This window comes from Saimiri boliviensis, chromosome 1 (assembly GCF_048565385.1).
Source record: "Saimiri boliviensis isolate mSaiBol1 chromosome 1, mSaiBol1.pri, whole genome shotgun sequence".
Taxonomy (NCBI): Eukaryota; Metazoa; Chordata; class Mammalia; order Primates; family Cebidae; genus Saimiri; species Saimiri boliviensis.
Window position 1 is genome coordinate 301494536 of NC_133449.1, and position 17714 is coordinate 301512249.

The 17714-nt window shown below is 52.8% G+C and overlaps 1 protein-coding gene across 3 annotated transcripts in view; it reads right to left on the reverse strand.

The window, feature by feature from the left end:
• Positions 1–17714, reverse strand: part of AHRR (aryl hydrocarbon receptor repressor) — a 110197-nt gene that overhangs the window by 22870 nt on the left and 69613 nt on the right. The window lies entirely within an intron of this gene.

Genomic DNA, 17714 nt, shown 5'->3' on the forward strand with positions numbered 1-17714 from the left:
GGAAGTGCAATAAACTTCCAGTTACACATACGTAGAGAAGTCATACAACTCCCAGTGAGATTAAAATGACTGTTTCAAAAGTATACAGTCCCTCCTCAAGAAACTAGAGAAAGAAGAGTCAGTTAAACCTAATGTAAGTAGAAGGAAAGAAAACATAAAGGTAAGAGTCAAAAATCCATGAAAGGCCGGGCGCGGTGGCTCAAGCCTGTAATCCCAGCACTTTGGGAGGCCGAGGCGGGTGGATCACGAGGTCAAGAGATCGAGACCATCCTGGTCAACATGGTGAAACCCCGTCTCTACTAAAAAAATACAAAAAAATTAGCTGGGCACGGTGGTGCGTGCCTGTAATCCCAGCTACTCAGGAGGCTGAGGCAGGAGAATTGCCTGAGCCCAGGAGGCGGAGGTTGCGGTGAGCCGAGATCGCGCCATTGCACTCCAGCCTGGATAACAAGAGTGAAATTCCGTCTCAAAAAAAAAAAAAAAAAAAAAAATCCATGAAAATGGTTTAGAACACTCAAATAATAGAGACTATCAACAGAGTCAAATTTTGAATTTTTGAAAAGATAATAAAATGGATAATCTGCTAGCAAGACTTGTCAAGAGAAAAACAAATTGCTGACACCAGGAGTTTAAAAGTACCTCACTACAGGTCCTACAAATATTAAAAGGATAATAAGAAAATACTAGAAATGATAGTTAATACATTAAACTAAATGAAACAGGAATATTCCTTGAAATATGCAAATTAACAAAAGTGATATAAGAACTAGAAAATCCAAATAACCTAATATCTATTAAAGAAATTTCTTTTTTTTTTTTTTTTGAGACGGAGTTTCGCTCTTGTTACCCAGGCTGGAGTGCAATGGCGCGATCTCGGCTCACCGCAACCTCCGCCTCCTGGGTTCAGGCAATTCTCCTGCCTCAGCCTCCTGAGTAGCTGGGATTACAGGCACGCACCACCATGCCCAGCTAATTTTTTGTATTTTTAGTAGAGACGGGGTTTCACCATGTTGACCAGGATGGTCTCGATCTCTTGACCTCGTGATCCACCCGTCTCAGCCTCCCAAAGTGCTAGGATTACAGGCTTGAGCCACCGCACCCAGCCAAATAAATTGAATTTCTAATCGAAACTTTCCCACAAAGAAAACTCCAGTCCCCAATCAAAAAACATTCCTAATACCTAGGAATAAATCTAATAAAATGTATTTAAGACTGGTATATTGAAAACTATGAAACATTACTGAGAAAATACCTGAATAAACTAAGAGATATACAATGTTCCTGGATTGAAAGGCTCAATGTAGTTAGAATGTCCTGTCTCCCTAAATTGATCTGTACATATAATGTAATCCCAATAATAATTTTAAGGGTTTTTTTTCTTTATAGAAAGTGACAAGCTGGCCGGGCGTGGTGGCTCACGCCTGTAATCCCAACACTTTGGGAGGCCAAGGCAGGTGGATCACGAGGTCAAGAGATTGAGACCATCCTGGTCAACATGGTGAAACCCCGTCTCTACTAAAAATACAAAAAACATTAGCTGGGCATGGTGGCGTGTGCCTGTAATCCCAGCTACTCAGGAGGCTGAGGCAGGAGAATTGCCTGAACCCAGGAGGCGGAGGTTGCGGTGAGCCGAGATCGCGCCATTGCACTCCAGCCTGGGTAACAAGAGCAAAACTCCATCTCAAAAAAAAAAAAAAGAAAGTGACAAGCTGATTCTAAAATTTTTATGGCTGGGCTCACGCTTGTAATCCCAGCACTTTGGGAGGCTGAGGTAGGAGGATTGCTCGAGCACAGCAGTTCAAGACCAGCCTGGGCAACACAGCGAGACCCCATCTCTACAAAAAAACAAACAAAAACTTTAAAAACTAGCTGGGCATGGTGGTACACGCCTGTAGTCCCAGCTACTTGGGAGACAAGGGTGGGAGAATCGCTTGAGCCTGGGAAATTGATGTTGCAGTGAGTTGAGATCGCACCACGGCACTCCAGCCTGGGTGACAGAGTGAGACTCTGTCACTAAAATAATAAAATAGATAGTTATGGAATTGCAAAAGACCTAGCCTTGCTAAAGAAATCTTGTTAAAAAAGAACAAAATTGTGGAACGTATTTTGACTTCATGGCTTCCTATAAAGCTGTAGTCCTCAGGACAAGGTCAGGATAGACAGGCTGACCCTCAGCTGAGGCACCAGGTCCATCAGTGGAGAAGGACGGTCTGACACAGCATGGCTGGGACCACTGGAGATCTGTATGGAAAAACAAACCCCGACTCATATCTCACGCCACACCAAAAAATTAAGACCTATGACAGACACAAACACAAAGCTCAGAGCCACAAAGCTTCCAGAAGAAAACCCAGGAAAACAGCCTCATGAGTTTGAGGTGTGTAGATTTGGTAGGATACAGAAACACTAACCCTTAAAGAAAAAAACTTGATAAATTGGGCTTTATTTAAAAACACCAGTGAAAAAATGAAGAGATAAGCCACAGAGAAAAAATATGCACAGCACATTGACAAAGGACTTTATCTGGAATCTATAAGAACTGCTACAAGTCAACAATTAAAAGATAACCCAATTTTAAACAATGGGACAAACATTTGCAGAGACACTTTACCAAGAGAGAGAGAGAGTAATGCCCATCATACACATGAATATATGCTCAGCATCCTTAGCCATCAGGGACATGCAAGTTAAAACCACATTGAGATTTGAGATGCTGCTTCACACTCCAGGATGGCCACTGTCAGAAAGACTGACAGCACTGGACACTGGTGAGGGCGAGAGTGTAACTGGGGGAGTGGAAAATGCTACCATCACTTTGGAAAACTGTTCTGCTCTTCTGCATAAAGGCAAGTGTACATCTACCCTACAACCCAGAAATTCCACCCTCAGTATTTAATCAAGGGAAATGGGTATGTTCACAAAAACGCTTGAACAAGGATGTTCACAGTGGTCTTACTGATAATAATCAAAAGCTAGAAATAGCCCAAACAACAATCAACTGGGCGGTCAATAAATGAATTGCAGAACAATTATAAAACGGAATACTGTTACACAATTAAAGCATTTTAACTTACTGATTATGCAAACACATCGATGAATCCCACAAATAGTATATTAAATAAAAATCAGATGCAAAAGTTCATAACCTTAAGAGTCTATTTACATGACATCTAAGAACAGGCCAAACTCATCTACAGTAGTAAATATCAGAAAGTAGCTCCCTGGGCAAGTGACCGAATAAAAGTGGGAGAAGACCAATTGCAAGTAAGTTTGAAACCCTAAAGTATATGTTTCCCTAGGAAAATACAACTTACAAAAACTGACCCCATTAGAGATAGCAAGCTTAAAAGATCAACTCCTGTAAAAGGAATAGGGAAAGTTATCAAGGAATTACTCACAAACATGCACCTTGTCCATTGGGTTTTAACATGGAATTCCACCACATCTTCGAAGACCAGATAATTTCAGTGCCCCATCAATTGTTCCAGAGCACAGAAAGTGAAGGAAAATTTCTAGCCCTTCTTAAGAAGTATAACATTGACGCTTAACTCTGATATGGAGAGTAAAATAAAAGAGAAAATGACACACCAATATCACCTTTGAATGTTGATGAATATGTGCTAAATGAAGTCTTGAGAAATACTCTCCAATTTCACATTAGGAAAATAATGTGAATAACCAAGCAATATAACCAATAACCAAGCAGATATAATCCAAGGATGCAAGCTTGAGTCCATTAATACAATATGCCATATTTACAGATCTGAGGGGAAAATCTTATGATTAGCTCCATATAGGGTGAAAAAAGCCCTCAACAATTATTCCTGGGGGAAAAAAGGCTCAAGAAAAGAGGAATTGCTGAATACCTTCTTCACAGGTGAGGTGTGTGCATCCATTCCTAAGGCAGCGACTTCATAGGGAAACATTCAAGGTGTTTCCAATAAGATCAAGAAACAGGGTAAGGATGCCCACCCATACAAGGGGTGCAACTATAGCCCCCATATGGCACCCCGTATGGCCTGCCACTTGATTTTGTAAATAAAGCCTCGGGGGAACACAGCCATACCCACGCATTTATTTACTACGGCTACTTCTGTACTACAACCGCAAAGCTGGGTGCCTGGGTGCACATAGCACAGCCCAAAATGCCTAAAACCTTTACCATGTGGGCCTTTAAAGAAGAGCCCTGCCAACCCCACCCCATGGCACTGGACCTTGCATTGCAGGCATGGATCAATGCAACTCAACATGAAACATCAACAGGAGGCACAACAATTGGGGAAAAGTCAAACTGTCTGTTTGCAGATGACATCATAGTACATCTGGAAAACCCAAGAGAATCAATGATAAAATAACCCAAATAAAAGAAGTCAGTATAAAATTAACATACAGATATCCATAACCTTTACATACTAGAAAAATGACCAGATTAGGGTACAGAATTATAGACAAAGTCCCATTTACAAAAACATCAAAGCAGCTAATGAAGACATCTGCAAAACCTATACGAAGAAAAACTTTAAAACATCTTCAAGAGACACAAAAAAATTATATTTGAACAAATGAGAAGACATACCTCAATCCTGCACAAGATGAGTCAACATCCTCGAGATGCCTGCTCCTCCTGAGCGAATGTATCAACATGCCGTAATATTAATAAACGTAGTGCCAAACTGTTTATACAGCTAGGAGGTTTATACTAAACACTAAAATAAACACGCAATGATAGCTACAAAAGCATTGGGGGAAAAAAAAAAAAAAACAGCCAGAAGGCAGGTGCGTCTTCTTCAATAGCTAAGAAATCGTGTCAAGCCTGTATCAGTAAATCATAGTGCATGCACAGACACATAAATCAACGGACTGGAATGGAAGGTCAGACATGGGTCCAAGTGCAAATGGAAAACTGAGGCATGAAAAAGTTGTCACCTCAAATCACTGGGAGGGAGATGGGCTCTTCACCAACTGGTGCTATATTACGAGACGCTGTTTTTGTAGCCCATTTGTTTAATCAGAGCTGGGTAATCTACAAGCAGACACGCTCTTCCTTTAGTATATTAAGTTGGTAAGTTAAATTTTAGGGGTAGTTCCCAATGTTGGAGTCTCACCTTATTCCTGACCACCGTGACTGCGGCGGCTCATGCTTTTATAACAGGTGGGAGTCAAGTTGCTATCATCTCATCTGGAATCGCTTTCTGCAGTTTCAAGGGGAGAAGGGGCATTTCTCCTTTGAGCTGCCTGCACTGTACTTTGCACCAGCATTTCCTAACCTCTCAGAATTAACTAAACAGCTTTCTGTCCCTTTCTGTGCTCCTCAGTGGCTTAACCAGCTTGAGTATTTTGTTTCTTAAAGTTTTCCTGAAATCTGCTTCTAAGAACAAGTGGACCAGGCACCTGACCCCCTTTATTTTGAGGTGACTCCCCATTCTTCCTTACCAGTGCAATTATGATTCTGTTCAGAGTAGCATCTCACTCGCACAAAAACGTTTGCCTCCCAGCCTTTCACATGGAGTGATTTGGCGTGAGATAGGGGCTGGGGCTCAGGGACTCAGTCTCTCTCTCCTGACCTGGGGCCATCCTGGTCTAGCCTTCCATATTCCTACAAGAAATGCAGACAAGAGGCGGCTTGCAGAGTCAGTGGCTGGGAGGAAGTGGGGCTGGGGGCAGCAGAAGGGGCCGGAGTCCCGGCGACACCGTGGGCTCCCGGCCGAGTCCAGCTGCGGCAGGTTCCGATCCACGTGACAAGAGCCTTCTTCCTGGAAAGGTCTTTCCTTTTTCGTTTTCTCCCTGGTTTTCTCCCTCAGTTAATTTTGTCGTAGAATTTCTACCTTCTTTGTTCAGCTGGCTGTAGAGCATTTCATACATCTGTGTCTGTCTTGTGTGTCACAGGCATGGGAAAGGTTGACCTGCTACCCAGGGTCCGCTTCATACCAGAAGCTGCGTGTTCTTTCCAAAGACACCGTCACATCACACCTAGTTCAGGAGGAAAGTTACATGCAGAAGGATGCAGCCTCAAACGTAGAGCCTCACTCGGCTGCAAAGTCCATTTTTCAATCAATAAAGTATCATCCAAAAAGAAAAGTCACAGGTCCCGTAAAAATATAAAAGAGACACTTGTCAAAGATCAACTCGGCAGTCAGTGAGACGAGCAGTAAGAGGCGATGGCCGATGGAGGAGCTGAGACGCTCGTGGTCACAGATGGCCAGACGAGACTGCTGGGTCAGGTGCCAGCGACCGGAGGGCCTCTCTCCTACTGACCGGAGAGTGTGCCGCCCCTTAGTTCTGGATACAGAGCTGCAGGGTCCAGGCGATGCCTTCACAATGGGATCTGAACTGTGTTGAGCATCTGAGCGAGAACCCCACGCCTCACAAAGCACCTCCCACTCGGATGAAGATGTCAGGGGGCCCTGCCCAGCCATCACAACAAAACTCCATGATGACAAAATCGGCCAGTGCTTTACAGGGTCTGGCATCAGACAAGAAGCCTCTCATTGTCAGTCACCCTGAATTCCAGCAGGTTCCTAGAGAAAGGGAAATTGGCCCCATGGGACGTCTGCCTCCACGGGAGCCTCTGAGGAACTCACGGGAACTGCAGCACGTGTACGTTTCCATTCCCGTGCGGCTCCGGGGAAGACGGTTCCACACTAACGTCTTTGAGTCTGAGCAGAAGGTCTGGTGAGCCTGCCTGGACCCGGCCGGAGGGGGTTTACAAGCTCTGGGTTTGCCCAGATTTCCCCAAGAGGTTCCGCTCCCCAACACGCTGTATTTCTTTGGGGCAGGGGGCTATGAAATACTTTGGACTTAGCTGTTTATATCACTAAATAAAGGACCCAATGTGCCCATGGGGTGATCCACAGAGAGGAAATCACTCTTTTCCCTCCAGTCGCTGGATTAATCAGCAGGACATGAAATGGACCCCACTGGGAGTGCGAAGACAACCACATGCCAGCCTCCCCGAAACGGACTGAACCCGCTACTTGAAGGCGTGGAGGAGGAACAGCATGTGGGGCCCACTGGCAGATCAGCCAGCTGGAGAATCGTCTCACCACGTCCTGTGCGCCTCAGAGATTTTCACCTGAAAACATAACATCTTCTCATTCGGCCTCCCACCAGCTGGAAGAAATTTTTCTTGGAGGATTTTTAGGGACTTTAGTTTTAGCTCATGTGACCAGGCTGGGGCCCCCATGGCCAGACTTCTGTGTCCCTCATCTTACTGACTCAACCAAGAGAGTGTATTTTTATGACAGCTTTCCCCAAATTTTAAAAAAGGGTTTAAATTATAATAAAATATACGTAACATAAAAATTACCATTTTAACCATTGTAAGTGGTTAACGGTTTTTTGTTTTTTTTTTTTTTTTGGACGGAGTCTCATTCTGTCACCCAGGCTGGAGTACAGTGGCATGATCTTGGCTCACGGCAACCTCCACCTCCTGGGTTCATGCAATTCTCCCGTCTCAGCCTCCCAAGTAGCTGGGATTATAGGTGCCTGTCACCATGCCCAGCTAATTTTTGTATTTTAGTAGAGACGTGGTTTCGCCATGTCGGCCAGGCTGATCTCAAACGCCTGACCTCATGATCTGCCTGCCTTGGCCTCCCAAAGTGCTGGGATTACAGGCATGAGCCAGCGCACCTGGCCTGAGTGGTTTAATTTGAACCATTTGAAGCTCAGCGGCATTGGGCACAGCTGCCATCATCACCGTCCATCTTCAGAACCTTCCCACCCTCCCAAACCAAAACTCTGTCCACATTAAACACTCGCCCCCACCCCCTCCCCAGCCCCGGCACCTCCCACCCACGTTCTGTCTCTGTGAATGGCTCACACTGGGGGCCTCACCGAAGCGGAAGAAAGCAGACTCTGTGCTCCTTTCCCTCCACCGGGTCCGCAAGGTTGACCCGAGCCAGGGCGCGTGTCCACACCCCTCCTTCCTTGTGTATCCGCTCCCCTCCCCAGCCCCGGGTAACCATCGACGCTGCTGTGGCGAGTTCCACCCTTTTAGATTCCACGTCTGAGTGAGATCACGCAGAACTCTTTCCATGACTCATCTCACGTGGCACCGTGTGCTCCAGGCTCGGCCGTGGTTTTGCAGATGACGGAATTCCCGTCTTCTTACGGCGGAGTCGTGTTCCGCGGTGTGTGCGCACAGCACTCGCCCTGCGCTGTCCCTGGTGGAAGTCTAGGTTGTCTCTGCGTCGTGGCCGCTGTGAACACAGAGTCCAGGTGTCTCTGTTTCTGATTTCAACTCCTTTGGGTAAACGCCCTGCAGGGGACTGCTGGGTCGCAGGGAAGTTCCGAGTTTTATTTTTCTGAGGAAAAAAAACTCAGCCCCATGTAGGCTTCCACACGTCCGCACTGATTCCCACCAGCGGCGCACTGCGTTCTCTTCTCTCCACACCGTCGCCAACAACCGCCTTCCGTCCTTTCGAAGCCGCTGTCCTGAAGGCGCGAGGCGGGCAGGCTGACGGGTCCCAGCCGCGCTCGCCCGGGCCTGGTGACGCCGAGGCACTTTCCGCGAACAGCCTGGCCATGTTGCGTCTCCTTTGGAGAAGCGCCCATCAGGTCCTCTGTCCGGTTTTTCACCTGGTTGTTTTCCTGCTCTCGGGTTGTCTGGATTCTTTATGCACTGGGGGTATTTCCCATCCGTCAGGTGCGCGGTGGGTAAGGACGTCCCGTCAGGCGTGTGGTGGGTAAATACATCCCCTTGTTCTGTAGGCGCCTCTTCATTCTGCTGACTGCTGCCTTTGCTGTGCAGAAGATTTTCCGTGTGGTGTAGTCCTGTCTGTGTATTTCTCTTCTGTTGCACCGCCCTTTCTAAGGCTGAATACTACTCCTCTGTAGCTAGGTACCACATCTTGCTAACTCCCGATCTCCCAGTGGAGGCTGGAGTGCCCCCTTGCTTTGGGTGGCTGCCTTTCCAGAAGGAAGGTATCTAAGGCTGAAATCATTTCACAACACTTTGCTCTTCCCTGCATTCCCCAGCTGGGATAAAAGGAGGCTCAGAAGCTGTGATGAGGGTGAAATCACACTCTGTGCCTGGCAGAGCTGGCGTCCTGAGGAATGATGATGCCAGGCGCACTGACCTGCATTTTGTCCCCACGCCCCCTGTGCCGGCTTCACAGCTTCTCCCTGGAACTCCTGAGTCCTTGTCCTGCCCGGAGTTGATCGTGGGGAGTACCCAGGAGGGCCTGGGATCGTCCCTGCCCGTGCTCAGTGAGGTCTGGCCCTGGGCTGTTGCCAGCGGAGGTCAGGGACTTTTCTGGCTGTGGAGGGACCACGGGCCACGCCCACCTGCTTCCCAGCTGGGAAAGCCTGGCCCAGTGCCGGCACCCATGGCATCGATGCCCTTTCTCCATGGCATCTCCCATCTTAGGGGCCAGCATTTGTGTCCGGAACGAGGGGACCCAAACCACCACTGCGCCTCAGGCTGACCCCGAGCAGCCATCTGGCACCTGCCCCTCAGGCCCCTGCAGCCCCTCCGTCCCCTGGGATTTGGGCAGAGACAGGGTGAGAGGACGCAGGGTGCACCAAGGGCTTGGTAGAAAACAAGGCATCATTTCTGCCAAGATGGTCGACCGTCTGCCATCCTGAGAGCTGAAGCTCTGGGGAGAGCGGGGAGCAGCCAGGCCCGGGTGGCCGAGTGGCCGCCGTCTGCTGAACGAGAACGGAGTTGCTGTCGAACCGCGCTCGGAACCAGGCAGTGGTGACGCTGAGGGTCCTTGCTCCCGTCCCGCACAGGCTGGAGGTGTGTGTACTGCGAGCGCCAGGGCCTCGGGTCCTCAGCCCCCAGCCCGTCCTGGCGCTGCCGGAGGGGGCTGTGCCCGCCGGCTCCTGCAACAGCTTTTCCCAATTCAGCGGTTGCCACATACTGATGATGTCCTACTAATAATAGTTCAAAGACCAAAGAAATTTTCAAGTCTTGAGTATATAAAATGTCTTCTTAAAAAAGATTTTATGAGATTAGTCACAACCAAAAGCAACCTTAATTTTAACTCACAAGGCAGAATTTTTTTTAAAGACCATAAAATGCTGTTTGCTGTGTCATATGGATTCAATATCAGATTGACTTCTGGTCCAGCACTGTCATGCCAAATACTTGTACACATGTGGGCCCATCTTTCAAATATGCATCTCAAACGTCTGTTTGTTTTCTGTCCCTGCCTTTCTAATCCTAGGAGAGTTTTGGTTTTTTTAAACATGGTCCATGGAAAATGAGATCACTTTTCCACATGGAAAAAGGGATTTGGCGCTAAGGTTAAGGCTGTACATTTTTTAGGGGAAAAAGATCACATCTATGTAGTGTCACTAAACATCAGGAAATGGCAAACCTGCCACCTGGCAAGAGCGACGGAGGCCGGGGCAGGTGGGGGCCGGAGCCACAGTCTCCCCAAGGCGTGCAGGGAACAGGGCAAACGTTCTGAGAAAGTCGGGACTTCGTTTGTCAAACCCTTTAAATATCCTGATCTCTTCCAGTTCCAGGGCAGAAAAAATAGCCGGCAAGTACTTCAAAGATTATTTTTGTCAAGGTCATGGCAGAGGAAAAATGAGGGACAAGGAACAACCCCCCGCAGCCCCCTGGCTGCCCCTCCTCGGAGCAGAGGGAAGTTGGGAGCATTGTGCCCCCCTGAGAGCCGTTGCCACGGTGACAGAGCCACAACACAGCGGCCAGTCACGCGAGCGGGCACCGGGCGGCGTCGGGGCAGCCGGCCCAGCCTCCTGGAGCCAGATCACTCACAGGGGCCGCTCCATGGGGCTCGCGTGCGTGCGAGGCAGCTCGGGGAGCTGAATAACTGGCTGTTTATAGATCCCACAAACAGTAAACGCAGCCTTGAATCCCTTCCACGGAGCGGCTCCAGCGCTTGAAAACCGTTCTTGAGAATGCAGCTGGTGGACGGCCGGACGGCCACAGAGGGGGAGCGCGACCCAGGCCCCGGGCCCCTCAGAGAGCAGGCGGACGGCGGCCCCCAGCAGTCACTCCCGACGCCCACCGCAGCCCTGCTCAGTTAACCCGGTGCCCCGAGCCCCCGTCTGGCTGAGGGAGAACAGCCTATGCCAACGCCACCTTAGCTTCCAGCCTCGTCTTCGCTGAGTGCCCTTGGCGACTAATTCCCTCTCCCGGCCTCAGTTTCCCACTGTGAGAGCCAGAACAGCAGCCGTGAGCATCTGTGAGGGCGCGGTGAGCAGCAGCACCAGCATCCTCCAGCGATCAGGGCAGCACGCGCTGTCGCCGTGACCGGAGGGCAAGCGGCTGTGCTGGATGGGCGATCTGACATCTACAGTTGATGTCGTTTTCCAGAGAACAAAATTTATGTTCTTAAAACTGGGATCCGCTTTCTGAATGCAGACGCCCCTGTGTGTGAAACTTAACGTCACAGGAGGCAGAGTTACAACACATAAAGCAATGCAGCTGACGGCTCCCACGGTGACTCTCCCTCGGGAAGAGCCAGGACCATCCTGCCAGGGTCCTGGTGACTGGGGAGCCGCCCCCACTGACCCCTAAGCCTGGGACCCCACGCCCTGGGTGTGTCCTGCACCACCAGCCCCACGGGGCTTGGAGACGGTGGGCCCAGAGTTGGCCTGGGACGGGCCTGCAGCTGTACACTCAGGAGAGCCCGCGGGGGCTCCATGCTGTCCCGGCTGCTTCAGAGCAGACAAGGAGGGCGACATGGGGATAAGAACCACCTGATAGGAAACTGAGAGGAAAAGGTGGTGAGGCCAAGAGGTGGGTGCTGAGTGGGAGCTGTGGCTGCTTGGTCCTCGAGAAAAATGAGGTGCACATGGTGCCGCTAGGCAGGTGGTGGGGGAGGGGGGCCAGGTGCGCCAGTGACCTCAGGTGGGGAAAATCCACCCGGAACAGGCTGGGCAGCTCCCGGAGCCAGGGCCACACACAGACCCACAGTTCACTGAGAGCCACTCGCGGCCCCCCAGACCCAGGCCCAGGGGCGGACGGCCCTGCAAGCCCCAGCCCTTCTCAGACGAGCCCGTCGGTGATGACCACGCTGCCTCCTCCAGTGTCGGCAGCTTAGAAAGAAGTGGCAGTTGAGCAGCGTGACCCACGCTTACCGCGCACAGTGCCTGAAACCCCCACCCGGAGCAGGCCCAGGACCCTCACCTGTGCTGATGTCACCTGCTGGGCAGGGCCTGGGATGCAAGGGTCCAAGCCCAGCTGAGCTCATGGCAGAGCAGGGGCGTGTGAACACCACTGCATGGAACCCCATGCACCAGCTCTGTAACCACGGACAGTCAGGGGCTAACGGATTGTCAGGACTAAGGTGGCCAGCGGGGGGCTGACGCGGAGGGCCGGGGGCTGACGCGGAGGGCCGGGGGCTGACGCGGAGGGCCGGGGGCTGACGCGGACGGTCAGGGGCTAATGTGAAAGGTCAGAGGTTAATGCAAGTGATCTAGGGCTAGCGAGGATGGACAGAGGTAAACAGTGGAGAGTCTTGTGGACCGAAACATCACAGAGAGCCCTGTCCGGGCCCCAAACACCTGTGGCAGCTTCTGAGTGGGGCGAGGAGCCGGGCACCCTGACCTAGCTGGGCGCGGGTCCCCAGCCTCCCTGAACTGGCCTGGGCCATGGATGGGTGGGAGATGCGGGTGGGGGTCAGGGAGAGGGTGGTCAGGCGGCTGTGTGGGGAGCTGGGCTGCCCTCCCGCCGTGCCCAGCACCCTTCCTCCCTGGTGAAATCTCTGCCCTTACCTTTGTTGATTAAATACATCTGATGAACTCCTGAAATGAAAACCACTTCAAAGGAGTTCTGGAACAGCAGGCCCAGCAACTACAGCAGAAGGTAAAATGTGGATTTCTAGTAGCAGAAAGGCCAAAGCAGCAGAGAAGATGTCAGGCCAGGAGATGAGGCCAAGTGTGTTCTGCGGGGCTTGGGGGACACTGCCCAGAGCAGAGCCAGGAGCAGGCTCGGGCATTGCAGAGCTCTCTCCACGGCGGCCGGCAGGTGCCAGGGTGGGGCTGGGCCACCCCCTCAGTCTCCCGACAGACACACAGACCCCAGCCAAGGCATGAGGGGCTCAGTTCCCCACCCCGATCACCTCTAAAGTCAGGGACAGAGGTGGGGGTGGGATGCCACCTCCCAGCCTGCCACCCCTGCACACTGTCCCCGCCAGCCCCCATTCCTCCCCCAAGGACAGGGGTGCCAGGCCCAGAGGGAGGGCAGGAGGGCATCCCCTGCACTTGCCCCACCAGGACAGGCCCAAGGCCCAGACCCCTCTCTCTAGGTTGCTACCTTGTCATGGGGGCTGGGACCCCCCAGCTCCTGGGCTACAGGTCCCTGCTGTCCCTCCTGGGCTGGCATTCCCTGTGCCCTCCTCTGTGTTCCCAGAGCCCCCTGAGTTGTGGTCCTGTGTTACCATCTGGGGTCTTCTACCTTCGCTTCCAGCCTGAATTTCTGGATGACCCGTGGTCTCCTAATCCTCGTACCAGGAGCCCCTTAGAGCCACAGAGCATCACCGACATGGAGGGAGCTGGAGGAAGGGACCCTCGTCCCTTTCACTGCCCCCCATGTCGCTCAATCCTCTCCCAATGGGTCCCTCACAGGAACGTGTGTGCAGCCCCAGCTGGGAGGGCTTCTGGCCTTTCTTTAGGACAGCAGACTGCAGCGGGGGAGCGTCTCCCCACTTGCTCAATTTCAAGTGCTGGACACCTCGGTTCCTGGGCACTTCTCAGGAATCTGTGGATGCTTTTCCAGAAACCACACCACAGCAGCGCGGCCCGGTGACAGTCTGCCGAGTGGCTTGGGGCTTCCAGACACGCAAGGCTGTTCTCACAGCTGTTTCTGTGAGGCCCTGCTCAGCGGCCACTGGGCACAGCACAGGGTGGGAGCTGGAGCAGGCGCCTCTGATGACCTGGCCTGGAGTGGCCTCCGGGAAGCCGCCCGTCCAGCCCCGGAGCTGAGAAGCGCAGTTTCAGGGAACTGGTGAGAATTCCCCTGCTCCAGGCTGGTGAGTCAGCTGCCCTTCCTGTTCGCCACCTCGTCCTCTCCTGGGACTTTTATTCCCCTAATTTTTGGACCCTGCTCAGCCTGATGTTCGGCCGACTGCCTCCCACCACCGGAGCCCATGTCTCCCAAGCTGCTTCTGTCTGCATCCCACACCAGTGTCATTCTTGGAACGGGGACGAGGGCAGTAGGTGTCAGCAACCTGGAGGGAGGGGGACTGGAGGACAGGATCCCCAGAAAAGCCGAGGGATCCCCGGAAGTCTTGGGCTGCCTGGGGTCAGGGAGTGGAGGAGATTGGGAGCCACAGCCCAGGGCAGGGGCTCAGGGAAAGAGCAGGTGGCAGAAATCCCTTTCCTGTGCTGCCTCTGCCCTCCCAAGATGCCTTGGGACAGCCGTGCCTGGGGTGACAGCAGGAACCAGAGGCGTGAGAGGTCACACGGCTGTGCCACCAGCTCCAGCACCCACCTCCTCCTCTTGTGCAAAGCCCCAGGCTGGGGAGGACTCCGGGTGAGAGTGCTCCCTCCCAGGGTGCTCCCTTCAGAGATAAACTCTTCACCCAGGAGCTGGCCCTGCCCGCCTGCCCTCCCCTCTGCTCTCCACGCAACCAGGGCCAGCCCTGCCCTGTCCCACATGCGCCAATCAGAGCCGTCACCCACAGGGACCAGAGCAGGAGCCGCGACCAGGAAGGCAGAGGCAAGCGACCGGGCGAAGAAAGCGGGGTTCTAACACACAGGGAGGAAAGGAGAGACCCGGGGAAGTGCAAACGCACGGCAGGAAGGTGGCTGAGCCCAGAGCTGAGCCCAGGAAGCTCCAGGCCTCCCTCCGGCCACCCGGCCACCCGGCCACCCGGACGGAGCCCAGCGAGAAACAAGAGCCTGGAGGGTGGCTGCGCAGGGCCATGCGTGGATGGTCCGGAGAGAAAAGCAAGAACGGGGTGGGGCATGCCAGGGCAGCGGCAGACACAGAGCACCTGGAACCGCAGACACAGGCCTCAGCAGGGAAGAACTCACGGAGCCCGCAGCAGGGAAACAGAGGACACGTGGCCGCAAAACTCAAGACCACCAGAAAGTAAACGCTTGACAGGCTGGTGCAGGGGCTCACGCCTGGAATCAGCACTTAGGGAGGCCAAGGCAGGTGGATCACCTGAGGTTAGGCGTTGGACAGCAGCCTGGCCAACGTGGCAAAACCCTGCCTCCCCTAAAAATACAAAGTTCACGGGGCACGGTGGCTCGCACCTGTAATCCCGGCTACTTGAGTGCCTGAAGCAGGAGAATCACTTGAACCTGGGAGGTGGAGGTTGCAGCGGGCCGAGATCACATGACTGCATTCCGACCTGGGTGACAGAGGGACACTTTGTCTCAAAAAAAAAAAAAAAAGGAAGAAAGAAAGGAAAAGAAAACAATGCAACAGCTCCCAGGACAGCAAGAGCACAGCCACAGAGGAGCAGCAGACCCAGACCCGCCCGGCTCAGCAGCCGGGCCACGTGGCCTGCACACACGGGACAGGCCTCAGCCTGCAGCTCTGTGTGCAGCGTGGCTGCTGTCCACGCACGAAGACGCAGCAGCATTCTCCACTAGCAGGGGCACCCAGGATTCACGGCAAGGCCACAGCAGACCACGGCAGGGACACTCGGAGGAGGAACGAGCGGTTAGGGGACACCTGACGTCAGGAGCCAAGACAAGAATCTTTGTCACCTGGAGACGAAGTCTCCAGACACAGTCAGCATGCGGCCGACACGGGGACGGCCAGAGGACACGTCTGTGCTGGCACAGGCCCCGCTGTGGACGAGTCCGAGAAGCCGCGGATCAACCTGAGAGGTCTCATCTCAAAGGCATCCCCATGAGGACAAAACCAGAATGTGCACCTTTAGTTCAAGAAAGCTCGATGCATCTACCTGAGAGGGGGAGGAAAAATGAAGCCAAAGGCATGCAGTGAATGGAAAAGACGAAACAGGATGACAGGAATCAGCTCCTAAACAATCACAAAGTGTGAGTACGTAGCGCCAGTGAAAGGAGGTGTCCGGTGTGGGGGATCCCTCACCCGCCGCCCGCGAGGCGCACCTACGTGGAGAAGTGAAGGGATGGGTAGACCAGGAAGCAAAGCCAGCCTGGGGCAGCACCTGTGAGCCCTGAGAAATGAACGCGATGGGCCAGAAGAGTCGACGTTAATGAGCCAGGCCTGAAGAGCCACACAGTATGAAGCCTCCACCGGAACCCACCGCTGCCCCTAACACCAGCCTTCCCGCCACACAATTTCCTGCTCCCTTGAGCGACTGCTTTGAGCCCTTCTCACCGGCGGTTTGAGCATTTTCCTCTGTCTTGCTAAGTCACACGCTTATGTGATGAGTCACTGCTGGGTTCCCCCAGCTCCAGACACTGTCTTGAGGCCTGTGGATGCCCCATCTGCACCCACCTCGCCCTGTGCCCATGCACACTCCAGCCCCACCTCACCCTGTGCCCACACCATGTGCCCATGCATGCTCCAGCCTCACCTTGCCTTGTACCCACCTCAACCTGTGCCCACACCCTGGACCCACCTCACCCTGTGCCCACCACACCCTATGCCCACCTCACCCCATGCCCACGCCCTGGGCCCACCTTGCCCTGCGCCCGTGCATGCTTCAGCCCCACCTTCCTCATCTGGCTGTGTCATGACCACCCTCAGCTCAACCTGCTGGGCTCCTGTCACCCGAACCCTTCCCTCCTCCTGAGCAGCGCTGGCGGCCTGGGTTGCTGGCATCTTTGCTGACGTAGTTTCCCAGGTGCTCACTCACACCAGCACTGATGTAGCCCCAAGTCTCTCAGTTGAATGCACCTCCTCTGCGCTGGCTCCCGCCGTCCCTACCCCAGCCTCCCCGGGGCCTCTCCCAAGCTCCGTCTGAGGATGCTCTGTCGTGGGTGGTGGGTCTCTTCTCTACCACCTCCTGGAAGGAGTCCCATTCCCACCCAACCCTTTCTGTGGCTGGTTCTGGTGGAGAAGCCCTCCAGGGACTCCTGAGAAACACCCTGAAGGAAGAAAAACTCAGCCCCTGGGTGTGCGTGAACTCCCGGTTGAAACACTTGTGCGTTTCCTCCTGGCCTCCTGCGTCCAGGCACCTGCTGCTGATCCTTTCCATGAAGCCATCCGTCCTCTCTGGTAGCATTTAGGATATTCTTGTCCCCAAGGGTGTGGAGTTTCACAGAGATGCCAGCAGGAACTTCCAACCCGGAATCTCATGCCCTCGGCTCTGGGAAGCCAGCTCAGCCTCCCCCGACAGCTCCCCGCCTCCCGCCCTCCTGCTGCTCTGACCGCCGATGTCTCTCGGGCTCTGCTCATTTTCCTGACTTCAGTATTTCCACCTCTTTTTCCTTTACTTGTGGAAAGACCTCTTCAGCTTTAACGTCAAACCCTTCTGCTGGATTTTTAGGGCTTGCTCTCATGCTTTGAATCGTGGAGCCGTTTCTCATGCCTGAACCTTCCTTTCTCCAGCGACTGATTTTCATCTGGTGACGCTTTCGCTGGTCTCCGAGGATCATGATGACAGCTGCTTGGATCGTTCTTCTCTAAGACACTTTTTTATTTTAATGTTTGTAGGTACATAGTATGTGTACATATTTATGGTGTGCCTGAGATGTTTTGATACAGGCGGGCAATGCGTCACGGAAAATGGGGTGTCCATCCCCTCAGCATTTATCCTTTACGTTACAAGCAATCCCATTACACTCCGTTATTTTTAAATGTACGATTAAGTTACTGTTGACTGCAGTCCCCGCACCGTGCCCCAATGCCT